Genomic DNA, 18,503 nt, shown 5'->3' with positions numbered 1-18,503 from the left:
ACGCATTCTTCCAACCTTCCCTCGATAGGCGGAATAACATCTTCACTTCTGCTCTCACAGGTGAAGATGCCATCGACCATGTTTTAGCTAAACTTAATTATTTCCTTAGCACAAATTAACTAACTCGCTTAATTCTTGCTATTTACTCAGGGGATTAAGAACACATCATGGAGAAAATGGGTTATGGATACAGAGAGATGATAATGGTGACTATCATAACATTTAATTCTAAAATTAAGCATTTGATACATGTTGTGAATGAAAGATTAGAGAAGATGAATACATATGATGACATAGAGATTAGAAACAAATACGAAAAGAGTGTCAACGTCTTGACATAAATCTCGAACGGAGATTGTGCTTGCCGGCATGTGGAAGTGGTGGAGAGGAAAGCTTCCTTCTCAGGTTTGCTTTCCCAATAGAATTGACCTTCGCACAAAGCTTCAACTACGGGAATTGGAAGGATTCTCTGCTCGGAGACTCACCTCTCGGCCTTGTCTCGTGGTTCTCCCGGATCTACTCTAGACAGACACTTCTGACCAGCCTCTCTCTCAGAATCAGTATATGCACGTCTCTATATATACATGTATGTACCAGTATCTGTATCTGTATATCTATCAGCGAATTTGAAGAAGCTATTTATAGGCGAGGCCTTGGCTCTTTGAATTTGTGGTCCCCACTATATAGTTATGGTAATTCCTGAAATGGCGGAATGGAAAATTCCTTCTGTTATGCAATCAACCCGTAAAAAATGCACAACTAAAAGCTGTACACTCATCAGAATCTTCCGTAAATGCGTTGCTCTTCATATCTTCGATCGATTGCCGCATGTGGTGTTGTTTTTTATTACCGCATGCAGTTGAAATTGCATTGATCGCTAAAGCTCTTGATTGATTGTCGCATGCGCCGTCATTGCGTTATCATTTTTTCGTTCTTGATTGATGGGCGCAATGCAACGTAGATGCGTTGTTCATTTCGTCTTTGAGCCATGAACGCATGCGGTGACTTATTTCCTGCAAAACAGAAGCTGAAAAATTCTATTCTACCATCGCAATGGTGTTAGCGGGTGTATTGACAACATTTCATAATTTTCGCATTTCTTAGCCAATTTCTATACTAATGACGCAACTTTTCTTTCTTTTAGCCGTAATATCTAAATAAAACAGTATAAATAACTTGTATTTCTACAAGTTATCACACCCCCAAATTTAGATATATGCTTGTCTTTAAGCATATCTTCAACTAAGGCAATATCATTCAATTCTCACCCTAACTTTGCGTCGATTGGTTGCTCCGAATGCTCCACCTAGGCAACATTACTTAACAATGCAATTTCCTTCTATCCTTTAATAATTCATAAACATGCTCTACTTTATTCTTTTATACAACAAATCTCTACGCAAAAATTCCCTTCTTGTTTTGAAAAGAATGTTTACCTCTTCTTGCAAAAACAACTTAGTGCGTCTGTATGCGGTGGTCTAGTTTGCGTCATTTTTTTTTAGAGATTGTTGATCATGGTTACACCCTTTGTTTTGGCTTGCTCCCACGGGTGTCATGCGAACATCCAACTACGATTTTGTGCCAATCTCAACTTCAACTCTTGATTTTCAGCTAAGTTTAACTTTTGCTTGTCAGAGGAGTTGTGTCTTATATTCTTATTTTTCTGTTTTTTTCTGTTTTTTCTTTCTTTTCATATTGCGTCGTTCTTGGAAACCCACCTTCGTTTTCGTTTGCTCCCACGGGTGTCATGCGAACATCCAACTATGAGTAGGTTTGACTTAACTCTTATCAGGTTGGGATTTTTTTTTTAATTTCCCTTGCGTTGACATTGGAGTTGGTATGAATTTTTTTTTTTATGATGAACGCATTTTGCCAATGATAACCGCATCTGCTTGATCGCATTTGCTCAGACCTTCCCCACCCCCAAATTTAGAGATGCGCAAGGTCCTCATTGCATTGTTTTGGACAGAATAGACAAACACTTCAAAATTTTGAAAAGAAGGTTTGAGCAAAGTCTTAAAGGATAAAAGGTAAAGTAGTGCTATTGCTACGAATTATCTAAGTGTTAGTCAGAAAATACAAAGTGTGGGAAATGTTGCTAAGGGTATGCATATAATTCATCATGGCAGCGCAATGAATAACGCAAAATAAAAGATAAAGAACATCGCAATAATTGACACAGGACGATAACTAAGAGGCTAACGCATACGGAAAGAATAGCTACTCAGTTGTTTTAAACTTAACGAAGTATACAAAGAATTACAAATATTACAATACAAAATCTTAGTATGTACAAAGAATCAAGAAATAGCTTCTATATATAAAAATAATGAAATGAATCTTTTGTATTTGATACAGACGAGTGCATGGTGAATGATTAATGCCATGCATCCATTAATGCAAATGCATATTTGCAGAGGATGGGCAACAATGCATGTATCAGCACAACACACCCCTCAACTCAGCGCATTTCTGAAGGACGGGAGCACTGTATTTCTACTGGCGCAACACTGCCTCGACATAGTGCGTTTTTGCCAAAGACGGGCAAAAAATACATACGTGCGCAACACACCCCTCAGTGCAATGCATTTGGGTAGGATGGACGTAAGGTGTATCTTGTCAGTGCAAGATGCACCCATCATCGCAATGCATACCAGTTTTTAATTTTCTTTTTAATAACGCAAGTCGACAAGACTTTGTGGTGTTCATTTTCATTCACAAAGCTTTAAAAACCACGCAACTAATGAAGAAAAGTAAGGAACTTAAACAAAGCATGAAAATAACGCAATTGAATTAAACCAAAGGTAAACTTATAAAGCAGTAAAGACTATTCTAATAAACAGTAAATAACGCAATGCAGAAAATCGTAAAGGAAAGCTGTAAAGAAAGCGATTAAACATAGAGAAGTTTTTCAGAATTACCACAATAGCATCCCCGCAAGCAGTCAATCTTGCTTGCCTAAGTCGATGGTCTCAATACGTCGTTCCACATTGCCCCCGTAGTAGGGCTTAATTCGTTGATCGTTGACTTTAAATGTGTTTCTTCCATTTTCAGTTGTCAGTTCCACTGCACTGTGGGGAAAGATACTCTTGATGTGGAATGGCCCAAACCAGAGAGGGCCGATGTCACACCCCACCCCAGACCACCCTCTTAGCCTAGGAAAGGGTATGACTACATCAGTTATCAACCTTGTGGCTGACACTTATTGCCTAATAACTCTTATGGAATAACTCTGATACCAAAATATAACTTAAGTACAGCGGAATGCCTTTAGGCCCATAATTTATTAATTTAGAAACATAACATATTTAGTGTCATTACAACATTAGATTTACAAGTCCCAATGCCCACGAACCCTAGTCTCTATATGAACAACAGTAACATGTGTATAATATTAACAGTAACCACCTAACAGACGGGTTAAAAATCTCTTTATCCTTTAGTGGTAGAGTAGATGCAAAGCTATCTTCAAAGGATTTGACTGCTACATGTGGGGGGGGGGGGGGAATGAAAAAATTTGAAAACGGGGTGAGCTTACGCCCAGTGAGTGACTTAAGAAAGATAATTGATTCTCATGCAAAATCTCAATAAAGAGTTTAACTAAAATATAAGCTTCTACAGTACTTGTACTGCAGTATAAACATTTTCCAAGCATAGAACATATAAGGCTGTTTTAATCATAAAACAGTAAAACTATTTCTCAGTTGAGGATAACTCTACTGTGGGTAAAAACAATCCCAACACCAACTACTAGTTGAGAGAGAACCCTTTTGCTCAATCTCTGACTCTACCTACGTGCATGTGGCCATACTAAGTATCGTTATACCTTAGGCGGATAGATACCTTCTCAAACGTCCTTCAGTACCAATAGATACCTTCTCAAATGTCCTTCAGTATCTAGTTAGGCGGATATCTTCTCAAATGTCCTTCGATATCGCGTTTTAAGTAAAACTAGTCATAAATGACTTTCTCTTTAAAGCATGTAAAGTATAACACTTATAAAAACATGGCTTTAAAGGTACTAACGCATGCTGCACATATTAATAGCTTTTTAACAAACTTCTCACTCATGCATGCGTTTAAAACATAATTCATAGCTTGCTTGGAAATCACTTTGTAAACTAGTTGGCATGGGAATATTCTTCTTTAAAACATACTTTCTATAACACGTTGTAATCAAACATTTAAGCAAATTTTTTAGTCAAAACGTTTTAGCCACTCACCTTGATTTCTTAGGAGGTTTTCACTCTAGTAGTTCCCTTTTCTACCTCGGGCTTCCTTTTCACCCCTAGAATTAAGATTCAAATTTCAGCTCAAATTACTCACAGTTCTAAATTTTATTTTGAGATACTTCCTTCTACAAACATGTTCTAAAATGTCTCCGGAAGCTTACCCTAAAATTTGAGCTCATAAATTCTCATGGTTTGGCCGGAATCATAGAATCTTTAAGACTGGCTCAAACTGATCCGACAGCCTGACCCTTCTATCTTCTTTTTAGTTTCCAGCTCGATCCCTTTGATATTTTCTTCCGAACACCCTACCCTGAAAAATAGACTTTCAGAGCTTTCAGGTGGCTTTGGAATCACTCTAAACGCACGAGTAAATTGGGAGAACTTCTCGTCCCAAGTTGATATGTCCTCCTCAGACCTCACTGTCCAAGGCGTATTCTATGTCTAACGCATGGATTTGGCTCCAACGAAAGGTTTGCTCCACTCTCCCACTCTTTTACGGAATTTCTGAGTTGTGATCTAAAAAATGAAGTCTCTTGGCTCTATTTATAGGCGTCCAAACCTTCTTCGGAGTTGACACCACCTACTAGGCTGCATGGCCAAGTATCTCCTTCTCATCCCATCCACGCAATGTTGTGGTCATCGGAAGCTAAGTGTCTTCTTCCCATGTTGCCAACGCATGGGCCTCCAATCTGATGCCACCACCTCAAATTATTAAGGTTTAAGGCTTTCTTCCCAAGAAGACACATGGTTTTGATGATGTTATCCTGATGATTTCATCCTTGTATGCGTCCAACTCTTGGTTGCACAACGCCTAGTCCATAAGAAATGCATAGCCTCTACTCAACGCATAGCAAGCAAATTCACTATCATGAAAATTCAACTTAGCCATCGCAAGGAGCTAACCATCACCAACGCATAGGGAGACCATCCATTCTTGACGCATGGCTCACTCGCACGGCTTGCTTGGCATGGGTGAATGGTGCTGGCCACCAACGCATAAGCTAGCCGCTCGACGCATGAGCGTGCTTAGCCGCATGGGTTGCACGCGGTGCCTTGATGCTTGGTTGGCTGCTTAGGCGCATGGGCGTGCGGCGTGTGCTAGCTATTGCTCGCTCACTCGGTTGCATGGGCGCATGGCATGGGTTACGCGCTTGGTTGCATGGCAAGGCACCTCAACGCACGGCATGGCTGCTCAGTAGGGTGCTCACCACATGGGCGTGGCCACTCGACAGTGCGCTCAACGCATAGGCGTGGCTGCTTGGCAGTGCACTCAACGCACGGGTGTATCCACTCGATGCATGCGTCTGGCCGGGGTTGCTCGACGCATGGCCTGGGCGCTGGCCGAGGCTGCTCGATGCATGGCTGTCTTTCCATGCATGCCTCGCCCACCCGTGTGCCTTCCAACGCATCATCTCCTTTTTCCTTCTTCAGCCGTATGCCTTCACCAACAACTCTTCCAAAGCATCAATACCACTTTAACACACAAAATTCTATACTTGGCCAAATTTCCAAAATTTTCCCCAAAAGTTAACCTTCCAAATTTCCTCTTTTCTTCTAATTTCCACTCCTTTCTCTACCATTTCACCCTAGTTTCCACATCAACCTACTCATCACACTAATCTCAATAGGGAACATACTCAAGTAGAGAAATTGGGATTCGGGGTTCACAGCCGACGCCTATGGAAGTGGGAACATCTTTAGAATTGAATAGAGATTACAGTGTAAAAGCCTCAATCAGCAAGGAATTTCTACCAGGCTCTTTACCTTTAACTTCCATTATCATTTTGTACTCCACTCATTTATCGAAATGGAATCTATTTCTCTATATCTGTTCACTCTCTGTTATTTACGCACGAGTAGCTAAATTAGTTGAATGGGTTGAGAAGCATTTAGCTAGCACAACTAAGGAATCTTCATGCTATGCGATTATCTTGTATTATGTATGCTTCATTCGTCCATTAGAGATACTTGGGTGGGTAGTCTAAGGACAGGATCTAGACTTGGGAAGGTCAGGTTAGAATCTTGGCTCGGGAATGTCAGATTAGAATGTATAATCAAGAGATAGGAGCTCAGGAATGAGCACTATTTGTTATCAACGCATCGCATGCATCCTAGATATAGGATATGATTGTATGCGTTCACCTTGCTTTTATACATCTTGCATCATCGATAGGACAAGAGTAGAGACTTAGGGATAAGCTCTATGGATACTTTTGTATTCAACACATGCATCCTAGACTTAGAAGCATCACATTTGCATTGGAAAATGACTTGCTGTGCATGGTGGTAGCATGATCGCATAGTCTGATGCATTCCCAAGTAACGTTAACTAAAGATCTTCTCAACCCATTCATCGCATACTCAGTGCATCTATCACACAACTGACTTTTCTCAAATCCGTCGCATTTTGTTTATTTTCTCATTAACGCAATCAACAACAAACCAACAATTTATTTATTTGGTTACCGCAAAGCTTTCTTAAAAAATTACCAACGCAACCTTTTTTCACAAGTCCCTTGTTCGACCCTGGACTTACCAGGAAACTCAGTGGAATTTACACTTGGATTCCGCTAAGGAAACTTGAGTGCACAATGCAATGTCATTAACGCATACCATCCACATTTTTTTGGCGCCGTTGCCGGGGACTTCGGCAAAATAGAGTGCTAATGATAGTTTTTTTTATTTCTTTGCAGACTCTCAATCTCTGGTGAACTACGACCTGGAGATTGAGAGAATGTTTAGAAGGAGATTGAGAGACAGCCAACAGCAACCACAATCAGATAAAGAAGAGATGGCAAGAGCCTAGAAATGGAGCACCAAATGATAATAATGTCATGGTGAATCCAATTGATAACTTGTAAAAATACAAGTTATCCTTGCTCTTAAGTTAGAACAATTAGAGTTTTTAATGATAAAATCTCCTCATTTTTAATAGAAACGCATGGATTTACTTAAACAATAGCAATTTCATGTAAAAAAAGTTCTAACACTAAAAAAATCGCAGCACTAACGCACTACTTTGTAGGATTTCAATGCAAGAACTGACAATAACGCATTAGACAAGTGCCGCAGGAAATGCGCTAACGCATGAGCCATGCGCCGGAGGGAATTCAACGCATAGAAGATTCGTTAGATTAAACCACTTGCAAGCATGGGCACCTGCAATAGGCGGCATCTGAAAAGCTTCCAGCAACAGGCGGCATCTGAAAAGCTTCCAGAGGTCAGGCGGCCAACCAGGACATGGAATTTAATGCTGACCAGGGCATGGACTTAAATGCAGCCCATCCTCCAAGTGGACGAGACCAACGCCTATAAATACTTGAAGACGCTCCAGAATTAACAGTTCAACAATTAGAAGCTCCATACTTTCTGTAAATTTGTAGACTTAGTTTTAGTTTGTACAAGTCATGCCAAGGTGTAAGACGATCGAAGGAGCTGAGAACCACCACCACCGCCGGCCAGGGAGTGGAGAAAGTTGTTCTTGAGAAAGATACTCTGTCCTCGGCTCTTTAAAGTGGCTGTATTCTTTGGCTTGACTAAGTTTCTCTCTTAATATCATTTTCATTTCATTTTGATTGAATATAGTTCTTTGTAAAGACTCATTGATCCTTTATAAAATTCATATATTTGATCATCACTTTTGCTATTGTTTATCTTCTGTTTATGTTGAAAGCATTAGTACTTCATGCATAATTCTATTCCAACGCCTAAACCAACTTAACAACTTGGTGAAAGCTTTTTTATTTAGTTGTTCGAAAGAATAGCTAACCCGCATTAAGTAGAACGCCTAGTACAACTAGAGATAGACTTACTGGTGTTTCTTGCATTCTAAGTTAGACGCATGCACCCTAGAGATAGGCTTGTATGTTATTCGCATTAAGAAGTGTTGAATGATGTCTAACGCATGAACAGAAAGATAAGCAACCCATCCCATTTTATCCACATTACATTAGTTGTGTGCAATTTTCTTTAACGGGCGTGTCCACCTACTTAAGTACCATTTTCACATGATCCTTCATTTTCCACTCAACTCTTTTGTATTGTCTTGAACGAGCATAGCATGTTAGTGTAAATAATACACCTTTCACATTTATTTAAGAAAAACCTCCTACTGCAAGTACAACGCATAATCTGTGTTAGTGAAACTGAATCCCTGTGATCCACCCTGGACTTTCCAGGAACCTAGATTAGATTTATACTTAGGTTTAATCTAGGAAAACTTGAACGGTATTATAAGGAGTCGTGTGCCTTCTATGCAAAATACTAATGCCCCAACGCGTTGCATTCATTTAAAAACATCAAGGCAGAACGCAGCACTTAGACTTTATTCATCCAATCTATTTTACTTTATACACTCTTAAAGCATCTCACGATAGCAAGCGAACAAGTTTTTGGCACCATTTCCGGGGACTTCAGCAACAAGAACTAACTAGAAATTCCGTTTGTATTTGTTGTAGGGACACTTCAATTAAGGGAAGTATTACAAGCTACGCCTAAGCTTGTGAACGTGTATGAACAAGGAGAACACTCCTAAGTTCAGATACGACCCTGAGATTGAACGGACCTTCTAGCGTAGGAATCGATCCAACCGTCGTCGAAGGTTGAGACAATAGTTACTCAGACAGTAAGAAAAGGAAAGAGCAATGGCGGAAGAACAATAAAATCAGCAACTAGCTCAACAACTGGCTCACGTTGCACAGAACCCAATCCTGATGGCAAACAACAGCACGCGTCCTATGAAAGAATACGCGTTTCCTGTGCTATATGATTTCTCTCCAAGAATCATATATCCGACACCTGATGGAACCAGGTTTGAAATGAAATCTGTTATGCTCCAAATGCTCCAGACTGTTGGGCAATTTGGAGGTAGTTGTGGCGAAGATCCTAATGCCCATATGAAGCGTTTCCTGGAAACGTGCAATTCCTTTATGATTTCTGGAATCACACCGGAGGCAATCAGGCTCTTCTTGTTTCCCTATTCTTTGCGAGACGACGCAAAGCAATGGGTGAGTTCATTAGAGCGTGGGGAAATCACCACATGGGAAAAGTTGGTGGAAAAGTTTATGCAGAAATACTTCCCACCTACCACCAACGCAAGGAGGCATCGGGAAATCATGAACTTTGAATAGGAAGACACTGAGACCTTGAGTGCTGCATGGGAGCATTTCAAGGGCTTGGTCAAGAACTGCCCGAACCACAGACTACCTTTGACTATTCAGATAGAGACATTTTATGGCGGACTAAATAGGGCGTCATAGATGGCAGCAGATGCAGTAGCAGCCGGAGGACTGATGGACAAATCCTATACTAAAGCTAAAGAAATATTAGATCGTATTACCAAACATAACATGGAGTGGGTAGATGACACATACGATGGAAGAAATGACAGGAGAAGAAGATCTCAGAACATTAACTCTATTGATGCCAACGTGATAGCCACGCTCTCCGCTCAAGTGGCTACCATGACCAGCCTTCTACAGAACATAACGCTAGGTAATGCATCAAACCAGTAGAAGGTGAATCAAGTGGAGGCGTTTGGGCAACCCATGGTAACCTGTGTGGGATGCGGAGATTTTCACTCATATGCTGAGTGTCCTCAAAATCCTCAATCAGTATGTTTCATCAAGAATAACCCATTTTCTAATACTTATAATCCTGGATGGAGAAACCATCGATATTTTCTTGGACAGGAGGAAATCAGCAAGAGTACCACCCAGGCGCAAGCCATCAACAAAGGAATGGACCGCCGCCTGTCTTTCAACAAACACATCAATAACATCAACAACCCTTCAATAGAGGTAGCCACACATCGAGTTCTGGAACTCCGCTGAACAACCTATTGAAGGAATACATAGTCCAGAACGACGCAATGCTGAAGAGCCAGGCGTCATCAATCAGAAACCTGGAACTCCAGGTGGGGTAGATTGCAAGCGAGTTGAAAAGCAGGCAGCCAGGCGTTCTACCTAGCAATATGGAGACACCTGGGAATAATAACGGGAAAGAACAATGTCACACAGTGACGTTGCGGAGTGGAAGAGCCCTTGTAGAAAGAAAGATGAATCCAAGAAACAATAGTCCTTCGAAAGAACGCATTACATGTTGAACGGATCAGGAAGAGAAAACGCCGGAATATACAAGCCATTCGAAAACTAGCACATCTAATGTGGGAAAGCAGGAAGTGCCTCTGAACACACCATTCCCCAAGCGTCTGATGAAGAAGAATGATGAACACCAGTTCAAGCGCTTTCTCGAGCTCCTAAAGCAGCTACACATCAACATTCCACTCATAGAAGCTTTGGAGCAGACGCCAACATATGTAAAGTTTTTTAAGGACATTTTGACGAAAAAGAGAAAAGTCAGTGAGAAAAAAGTAATAGCACTAACATAGGAATGCAACGCGTTAGTAAGCAAAAAGCTACCACAGAAGCAGAAGGACCCAGGGAGCTTCACAGTTTCTTGTTCAATTGGAGGATTATATGTGGGTCATGCGTTGTGCGACCTAGAAGCGAGCATCAATCTCATGCCCTTTTCAGTTTTTAAGAAATTGAGGATTGGTGAGGCACAACCTACTTTTGTCACCTTCCAACTCGCTGACAGGACAATTAAGTACCCGGAAGGGAAGATTGAAGATGTTTGGTGAAGGTTGACAATCTCATATTCCCAGCAGACTTCATTCTGGATTATGAAGCAGACAGGGAGTTTCCAATCATCCTTGGACGTCCTTTCTTGGCTATTGGGAAAGTTCTGATTGACGTGCATAAAGGTGAGCTAACCATGCGCGTGGATAATGAAGAGGTGAAATTTAATGTGCTCAACACATTAAAATTCCTAGACAGTGATGATTGTCTGCTAAATAATATTGAATTGACTGAAGAAGAGACTCGAGTATGTGAAGTTCTCGCATTGGAGGGAACCCTGAAGGAATCCGAGCCGCCAAGTCTGAGTGAGCGGCAGACAAAACCAACGCGTCTTTCACTCGAACAACCACCTAAACCCGAATTAAAATAGTTACTCGGACATTTGAAATACGCTTTTCTTAGAACTAATAATACATTTCCTGTTATCATTTCCGCTAAACTTACAAAGCCTAATGAAGATTCACTCTTGCAAATGTTGAAGAAACATAGACGTGCAATAGGGTGGACACTTGCAGATATTCGTGGAATAAATCCATCCTATTGTATGCACAAAATTAGGCTGGAGGAAGGGAAGACGGGTCAATCGAGCCTAAAAAAAGGCTTAACCCCATTATGAAAGAAGTGGTCAAAAAAGAGATTCTGAAATGGCTAGACACGGGAGTTATTTATCCGATATCCGACAACAATTGGGTTAGTCCAGTTCAATGTGTTCCCAAGAAAGGGGAAACGATCGTGATAGTAAACAGCAACAATGAACTCATTCCTTCAAGAACTGTCAGAGGCTGGCGAATTTGTATGGATTATCGGAAACTCAATGCAGCAACTTAAAAGGACCACTTTCCTCTTCCTTTCATCGATCAGATGCTTGATAGACTTGCAGGTAAAGAGTTTTATTGTTTTCTTGATGGTTATTTTGGTTACAACCAGATTTTAATAGATCTGAAAGATCAAGAGAACACCACGTTCACTTGTCTCTTTAGCACTTTCGTATTCAGACGCATGCCCTTTGGGCTATGCAACGCACCAGGGACATTTCAACGCTGTATGATGGCCATTTTCTTTGACTTCCTGGAGAAGACCGTGGAAGTCTTCGTGGATGACTTTTCAGTCTTTGGAGACTCATTCCAGTCATGCCTGGATAACTTAGAAGCCATCCTCGCTCGGTGCGAGGAAACAAACTTAGTACTGAATTGGGAAAAATGTCACTTCATGGTGACAGAAGGAATTTTTTTGGGGCATAAAGTATCCAAGGCTGGCTTGGAAGTGGGTGGAGCCAAGATTGATGTAATAGCAAAACTTCCACCTCCAGCGAATGTCAAAACATTAAAAAGTTTTCTAGGACATGCCGACTTTTATAGACGGTTCGTCAGAAGCTTTTCTTAGATTGCGTGACCTCTGAGTGCATTGTTAAAGGCCAAACGGCCTTATGTTTCTAACAAAGGCTGCACTGACGCGTTCGAAACCTTGAAGTATGCGTTGACAATAGCCCCAGTGTTAATAGCACCGGACTGGACGCAGCGTTTCATTCTTATGTGTGACGCGAGTAATGTCGCAGTGGGAACTATGTTAGGGCAGAAGAGGGGAAACTTGATACATCCAATCTCCTACACATCCAAAACATTAAACGAATCTCAGGAACACTATACAACTACTGAGAAAGAGATGTTGGCTGTAGTATTCAGTATTGAAAATTTTCGTTCTTACTTACTTGGTGCATCAGCCACCATATACACCGACCACTCAGCCATCAAGTTCTTGATGAGCAAGAAGAACGCAAAGCCGAGACTAATAAAATAGGTTCTACTACTGCAGGAATTTGACATTGACATCCAAGACAGAAAGGGAACAAAAAATCAGGTGGCTGACCACCTATCCAGGCTTGAAAATCAAGAAATGCAAGTCTAGGAAAACGACATCAAGGACGCATTCCCTGGTGAGAGCTTGTTTAGAATTGAAGGTAGGGAAACTTGGTATGCCGATATAGTTAATTACTTGACCACCAAGCAGTTCCCTAAAAACTTCAATTCCCAACAGAAGAAACGGCTAATCCATGACAATAAGTTTTATTTCTGGGACGAACCATTTCTATATAAACAAGGCCCAGACTCTATACTCCGTCGATGCGTCCCAGAGGAGGAGACACAATGCATCCTGGCCGAGTGTTTTAATTCTCTTTATGGTGGGCATTTTGGTGGGCATAGGACCACGGCGAAATTCCTTCAATGCGATTACTTTTGGCCCACCCTTATTAAGGATACACGAGAGTTTGTTCAAAATTGTGACCCTTGCCAATGCATAGGGAATATTTCTTCAAGGGACGCAATGCCTTTGAATAATATTCTTGAAGTGGAGTTGTTTAATGTCTGGGGCATAGATTTTATGGGCCTGTTCCCTCTGTCTTGTGGTCAGCAATATATCCTGTTGGCTATAGACTATGTATCTAAGTGGGTAGAGGCAGTAGCCTGTGTCAGAAATGACGCATCTACTGTATCTAAATTTCTTATCAGGAATATTTTCACACGCTATGGAACGCTGAGATCTCTGATAAGCGATGAAGGTACGCATTTTATCAATCGCATCGTTTCAAAATTACTTGCAAAATATAATGTCAGGCACAAGATTGCTACCGCCTACCACCCTAAAAAAAACAGTCAGGCAGAAATTTGAAATCGAGAAATCAAATCAATTCTAGAAAAAGTCGTCAACACAACGCGGAAAGATTGGGCGCAGAGGCTAGGTGAAGCACTCTGGGCCTACAGGACTGCATACAAAATGCCTATAGGTATATCTCCTTACTCACTTGTATTTGGTAAAACATGTCATCTTCCTGTAGAGTTGGAGCATAAGGCATTTTGGGTAGTAAAGAAGTTGAACTTGAATCTGGATGCTGCGAGCGTTCAACACAAGCTTCAGCTCAACAAGCTCGAAGAATGGTGAATGAATGCATATGAAAACAACAAGATCTACAAGGAAAAGATAGAGTGTTGGCACGACAACGCATCAACAAGAAGGTACTTGTTGTTGGTCAGAAAGTTTTATTGTTCAACTCACGCTTGCATCTGTTTCCAGGGAAATTGAAATCTAGATGGTCCTGGCCCTTCATAATTAAAACGATCTTTCCCTACGGTACTGTGGAATTAATGCGAGAGGATGGCACTAATGTGTTCAAAGTAAACGAGCAAAGGGTTAAGCCGTACTTTGAAGACAAAGTGGAATGCCAAAAGTCATCTCTTGCACTATGTGAGACAAGTTGAAGCTCGCGTGGAGGCATCTCTGCAGTTGTAACGCCACATCTTCCAAGGACGCCTCTTTCAACCTTATTCTTTTGCATTCTGTATTTTAAGTTATGTTTGAATTTGTTAGTTTAGATATTTGAAGGTTTTAATATGATTGTTTTGCCTTTACAAAAATTGGAAATTTGATTGTTTTTCTTTTAGAAAAGTTGTGTATAATTAAACTGAAACATTGGATGCGTTAGACTCAAGTCTAACGTAGGGGGCAGTTGAAGGGACGCGTCTCGAAAACACAAAACACTCGAGTGTTTTGGCTAAACGAGGCGACCCTTCCACTTTGCATTAATTGCAGACGTCAGGCGCCACCTGACATCAACCACGATCATCCTCTCCCCCTACAAAAACCCCACTTAAACCAAACCGTTTTTTCTTCTTCTTCACTGCGCCTACAAAACTCCATTTCTTCAGAAACCCTAGAACCTCAGATCCACCAAACCTCCATTTTCCTCTCTTGCTCAGCATCTCCATGAACAATGTCGTCCGGCTCAGATTCTCAGAACCAAAACTACAGCCTAGGCAACGATTCGCCGGTAAGTTCCTTCTCCTCTTCTTCATTTTTGAGTTCACCACCACCTAGCCCTAGGAAATCAACCTCCGGCCCTACCCAATTGAAAGCCTCTTATGGCGACGCTACCTCTACTCAGCGTCTGGCTGCCCCTACACCCCCTTCCACCTCCATGAAAGCTTTGGCCAAGAGCTCCAAGAAACCTGTAAACCCTTCGGCCAAAACTTCTCTACCTAGGGCTAAAACCCTACAAAAACCCAAGTCTGCCCCTAAACCAAAGGTAAAGACACCAGCCAAGACCAGGACGCGTCCGTCATATATGCCCGCGTCCAAACCTTATACCAAGCCTGCCCTACCACCATTTATCCCGAACATAACCTTGGTGGGTGCAATGCATGAACCCCTTCCTACCTATGCCCATACTGCACCATCTCCAGTGGTGCGTCCACCTCCCCATCTATCCATTAAACCCTTAGCCACAATTTACCCGGTGGAATCAAACACATCTAACCAGCCATTAGCTTCACCCATCTTAATATCCTCTCCGGGGATGCCTCACACCCCTGTGGGCACCCCGCCTTTCACTCCACCTATCCCAGCCTTTGACAATCCTACGTCAGAGCATAACCTTGAAGTCTTGGCAGAGTTAGCAAGACGTGATGAAGAGGAAGTATTTGGAGCTATTCTAGCATCGCTCAACCAAGAGAAAGAAGCAACTCAAGTGATGCGTTCAGATCCACCAAATGCATCACTCGAGTTGGATGAAATAGAAAGATATGCAGCGATGCTAGAAGAAGAGATGGAAAATTAAGAAAGGGAAGAGAATGAAGGAAGAGAAGAAGAAAGTAGAGAAAGGAAAGTTGGCCCCGACGCGTCGCAGCCACACCCATCTGACATAGATGAAGGGCCTATAAAATCAAAGAGAGTATCAAGGAAGAGAAGGTTGATACTAAAGAAAGAAGAAGAAGAAGAAGAAGAAGAAGTTGCACCCAGACCTGAGGGTGCAACACGTAAAAAAGGGCACAACGCATTGGAAAATGAATTGGAAGAATATGCGCCCGCAAGACGAAGTCGAAGGAAAACCAATCTCCAAAAGGAGTTGAAGAATGAGTTAAGAAAGTTGGCTAAATAGGCAAGAGAACACGCGACAGGGAAACGCAAGGTAACGGAGGCGTTACCTAAGAGAACCACGAGAAGAAAGCGTCTGTTTAATGATATATTAGTAGAGAAAGGCTTCTTCCCTGAACGCCACCCATTGCCAGTCTATATCATGGAAACCATCAACGCATTAGGGTGGAATCAATTCTGCGTTGGGCACGATCGCATCTGGCCAACCTTGTCCGCGCGTTCTACAATATCGAATTCGACATGGAAAAGAACACCGCCTTCGTGAAAGGGGTATTAGTGCAGTTCTCGACATACAAGATAAATGAAGTGTTCAACTTGAATAGTAATCCTGACGTAGAAGGAAACCGCGTCTTAGAGCAACCAACGCCAAGTCAATTGGAAGATGCGTTGAAGACAGTGGCCAAACCTGAAAGTAAGTGGCAGACATCAAGGAATGGATCAAAGATGCTTGCTTCTAAGAATCTGAACCTAGACGTTAACATGTGGTATTATTTAATCAAACGCAGCATCATGCGTACAACGCATGATGAAACGTTGTCTAGAGAACGCGTCCTAGCCATTTACTGCATAATGCAATGCATCCCATTAGATATTGGGAGGATTATACGGGATCAGATCAAGGCCATCAAGAACAAGCCTCGAGGGCAACTATATTTTTCGAGGCTGAACTGCGCGTTATGCGAACGCGGGGGCATCCCTCTGGGGAATGAATATGAAGAAGTCGATGGTCTGATAGACATAAAGGCAGTAAGGCATCTCCTTCGCGGATCACAGCATCAACCAGCCTTACCTGCCAAAGAAGTGGCACGTAGACCTCGAACAACAAAACGCACCCCCAAGAGAAGACGCGTCATGGTAGTTGAACACAGTGATGAAGCTTCAGAGAATGAAGAATGTGAAGCTGAGCCAGAAGCTTTGGCTGAAGAAGCACAGCCTGCACTTGAATTTTTCCATGACTCACCAATAGCCCAGCCTGAAGGGAGTCCTGAGCAGACGCATCAAGAACACATATTCATAGATTAGAACCTCCCTCACTCCATTCCTTCGCCTCAACAAAGTCCAATCCAAAAGTTTGTGCCACCTTCAATGATCTTTGAGCCAACTGGGTTAGGGTCCAGTAACGCAGTAGCATTTGAAGACCCAGTTGGACAAGAAGAACCAATACCCCAACGCAGCATAGACTTGGAGGAGTTGAAAACATTCATCAGTGATCAACTTTGACGTTGGCCGCATCAATTGAAGATCTTCAACAAAAAAATCGGGTATTAAGGGATTACTTGAGTCAATGCAAGACCAATTTGTCTACATAACGCAGTATATCAATCAGGTCTTGGTGGGTATGTTTGCCTTGCCTCCGTTACCAGCCCATCTCAGAAATCCCTTGCACTTCATGGACGAGAACCTCGAAGAAGAACGCAGAGATGATGCACCAGCACAGTAGAACCTTGGGGTGTTGGATTAAAATTATTTTGTAATTTTGGTTTAATTGTCCTTTTGCATCTTTTTTGCTGTGTTTATGCAATCTATGTTAAAATATGAAAAATGAATGAGAAGTTATTATCACTTTGATCCTTGCGTTTGTCCTTAGCATACTTTATTTTTGTTCTTTGATTATTTTCTAAGGCTTGTGCTTAACTTAACCTCAATGATATCAACTATATGAACTCATGAGCATAAGATAGGCGTTAGGAAAATAGACAAGGCTTGAACTTCTCTTAAAAAGATTGAGTTTACTTTCTAACGCATGCAAGCTTGAAGTCTTAAACACCTTTCAATTTCTCAAAGCCATTTAAAACTTTGTTTCTCTTTTAGCAATGAGGATATAGCTCATCTCCAAATTTAGGGATGAAGGAAATCCGAGCGTAGACGCGTCAATGTATACATCATAAAGAAAAAGGGAAACAAAATAAGAAGAATTTTGAATGCAGCTCCTCTGTCATTACTTCAAAAGAAAGAAATTTCAAATGACATGAGCTTAATTGGAACAGGCACTTAGCCGTAGTTGGATGCCTGCATGACACCCGTGGGGGCAAGCCAAAACAAAGTTAAGTATCCTAGACCTACGGGCCCCATAAAACTCCTCTATTTAGTCTGGAAAAAGGAATGAATATTAGATATGAGTTTAGATGTAAAGGGTCCTCACCCGTAGTTAGATGCTCGCATGACACCCGTGGGAGCAACCCAAAACGAAAGTGGGATACCTGGAGCAACGCATGGGTAAACAAGTACACAATCGTTTTCTTTTTATCCAACATTCGTTTTTCAAAAGAAATAGCATCTAACATATTGTTGGTTTAGAAAAGATTGAAATGTTTTGAGAAATGAAAGGAGATGCGATGAGAAGCCTGCTGCATCGGAAACTAAATATTAGTCCTTTTAAGAAAAGCGTCAATCTAAGTTATATTTTCCCAACTCTTATTTCAGCTTTGAGACGAATATGATGAGAGGTGAAATTTGCACATCTAAGGCAGAGGAGACAGTGAAGAATTATTTTAGAATGCTTGAGGATAAGCATTGTTCAAATTTGGGGGTGGTTGATAACTTGTAAAAATACAAGTTATCCTTGCTCTTAAGTTAGAACAATTAGGATTTTTAATGATAAAATCTCCTCATTTTTAATAGAAATGCATGGATTTACTTAAACAATAGCAATTTCATGTAAAAGAAGTTTTATCACTAAAAAAATCGTGGCACTAATGCACTACTT

General features: G+C 41.4%; 1 pseudogene; it reads left to right on the top strand.

The window, feature by feature from the left end:
* Window positions 1-8,944: 8,944 nt before the first annotated feature.
* On the top strand, window positions 8,945-12,253 carry LOC150037173 (uncharacterized; annotated as a pseudogene).
* The last annotated feature ends 6,250 nt before the right edge of the window (window positions 12,254-18,503 follow it).

Source organism: Benincasa hispida, chromosome 3 (assembly GCF_027475165.1).
Source record: "Benincasa hispida cultivar pf3 chromosome 3, pf3_genome.v1.1, whole genome shotgun sequence".
Taxonomy (NCBI): domain Eukaryota; kingdom Viridiplantae; phylum Streptophyta; class Magnoliopsida; order Cucurbitales; family Cucurbitaceae; genus Benincasa; species Benincasa hispida.
Note: the sequence above shows the minus strand (reverse complement) of the source record. Positions and strands in the feature narration are given on the sequence as shown.